The following is a 2500-nucleotide window of genomic DNA, read 5'->3' as shown; positions in this document are numbered from 1 at the left end:
CAGTTTTAAAACCAAAGATTATTTTTAATTATATTTGAACAAAATAATAATAATTCACAATAATATTCTGGTCATTGTAAGAAAATAATGGAATAAAAAGGTATTTATTTTATTTTAATGTTATGTATTAGTTCTTTCTTCTGTGTGTCGAGTCTGGAGTGTGTGTCGTGTGTGTCGAGTCTGGAGTGTGTGTGTGTGTGTCGAGTCTGGAGTGTGTGTCGTGTGTGTCGAGTCTGGAGTGTGTGTGTGTGTGTCGAGTCTGGAGTGTGTGTCGTGTGTGTGTGTGTGTCGAGTCTGGAGTGTGTGTGTGTGTGTCGAGTCTGGAGTGTGTGTCGTGTGTGTCGAGTCTGGAGTGTGTGTCGTGTGTGTCGTGTATGTCGAGTCTGGAGTGTGTGTCGGGTGTGTCGTGTGTGTCGAGTCTGGAGTGTGTGTCGTGTGTGTCGAGTCTGGAGTGTGTGTGTGTGTGTCGAGTCTGGAGTGTGTGTCGTGTGTGTGTGTGTGTCGAGTCTGGAGTGTGTGTGTGTGTGTCGAGTCTGGAGTGTGTGTCGTGTGTGTCGAGTCTGGAGTGTGTGTCGTGTGTGTCGAGTCTGGAGTGTGTGTCGAGTCTGGAGTGTGTGTCGAGTCTGGATTGTGTGTGTGTGTGTGTGTCGAGTCTGGAGTGTGTGTCGTGTGTGTCGAGTCTGGAGTGTGTGTCGTGTGTGTGTGTGTGTCGTGTGTGTGTGTGTGTGTCGTGTGTGTGTCGTGTGTCGTGTGTGTGTGTGTGTGTGTGTGTGTGTGTGTGTGTGTGTGTGTGTGTGTGTGTGTGTGTGTGTGTGTGTGTGTGTGTGTGTGTGTGTGTGTGTGTGTGTGTGTGTGTGTGTGTGTGTGTGTGTGTGTGTGTGTGTGTGTGTGGGGGGTGTGTGTGTGTGTGTGTGTGTGTGTGTGTGTGTGTGTGTGTGTGTGTGTGTGTGTGTGTGTGTGTGTGGGGGGTGTGTGTGTGTGTGTGTGTGTGTGTGTGGGGGGTGTGTGTGTGTGTGTGTGTGTGTGTGTGTGTGTGTGTGTGTGTGTGTGTGTATGTGTGAGTGTGTGTGTGTGTGTGTGTGTGTGTGTGTGTGTGTGTGTGTGGGGGGTGTGTGTGTGTGTGTGTGTGTGTGTGTGTGCGACGGTCGTGACTCGAGACTCACATGTCGTCCAGACGAGAAACTCTTTTCAACAAGAGCTTAAACATTTACAAAATGACTTTTATCGTAAATATTTGAACGAGCTTTAGTTTCTTTCATTTAAAAGAAAAGCTTTAAACACATATAGATATTTGGACAAAATACGTGAATACTTTATTAAATAAAGTATTTATTAAAATAAAGTATTTATTTACTTTTATTTGATTTGATAACCACTAGAAAATAAGTGGAACCTAAAATAAATGACGTTAAACGTATTGATTTAATTGACAAACTGTGAACATAAATCCAAACGTGTCATGATGTTTTAATAAAGAAGTATTTAATGAGTTGTTTTCTTCCTCGTGTACTAATGAAGTACATGTGATAGAAACTCTATTATTGTCTACGTATGAATGTTGTTGATTTATTTAGAATAATTTATGATCATCTTGTTGTTTTTCAATGATCTTTATTTATTTAATTCTAGTTTTGCGTTTGTTCCTCTCAAGCCACTGGTGTCCTCGTGTGCGACCAATAAAGAAAACTTTATCGACGTGTTCTCACGACAAGAGATTTTTGTGAAACAAACCCTTTTTTAAATAACTGAAGGTTTTGATGGTTTGTCTGTGGACGCTGGTCTGTGCTTCTGGAGGTGTGGCAGCAGAGATCTGTGGCTTGAAGGCTGAGACGCTCCTGACGCTCTGACAGCTTGAGCTGCTTAATGAGGGCTTGTTGGACGAGACTCTCACGAGGATCTCACTGACGTGCCTTCAACTCTGGCTCAGGAACTTCCTCCTTCTCGTGACACTTTGATTGTTCTCCACATTTTTGCAATAACACCCATCCTACCGAAGACCCCACATGTCGAGGAGCTCCTGTCACACACGCCTGGAGTCTAAGTGTTTAAAATCATGTTCAGGGAGTGTTGTGAGACTGGTTCTCACAAGGTTTCTGCCTCTCCCTGTTGTTGTGACTGCCTTTGTTTAACATTGAGCTGGATTGTTGTAGGAAAATATCAATAAAAGTCAATTCAAATTTTATTATTTACTATAAACTTATATTCCTGATGCAACATGCTTCATACGAGCTAACGCTAATGCTAGCGCTCTTGTTATGGTTTGACTCCATTTGAGGGAGGGAGGAGTCCTCGGGGCAGACCCGGGTGAGACTTGAATAACATCACAACATACTTTCCTGACCTGATGATAAATAATAATATGAATTAGATTCTTTAGATTCTTCTAGTTTTCCCTCATCGAGGTCAAAAATACGTCATCATCACTATTTGCACGTGTGTTGATGTGTGGAGTAACACGGATTTATGAGGAGTATTGTGGAGTACCTGGAGTCACTGTATC

At 42.9% G+C, this 2500-nt stretch overlaps 1 protein-coding gene across 1 annotated transcript in view; it reads left to right on the top strand.

The window, feature by feature from the left end:
• Positions 1-2500, top strand: part of LOC148065636 (pterin-4-alpha-carbinolamine dehydratase 2) — a 21260-nt gene that overhangs the window by 9623 nt on the left and 9137 nt on the right. The gene's annotated exons all lie outside the window — the stretch shown is intronic.

Source organism: Callionymus lyra, chromosome 14, assembly GCF_982586985.1.
Source record: "Callionymus lyra chromosome 14, fCalLyr1.hap1.1, whole genome shotgun sequence".
In the NCBI taxonomy this organism is placed as follows: domain Eukaryota; kingdom Metazoa; phylum Chordata; class Actinopteri; order Syngnathiformes; family Callionymidae; genus Callionymus; species Callionymus lyra.
Note: the sequence above shows the minus strand (reverse complement) of the source record. Positions and strands in the feature narration are given on the sequence as shown.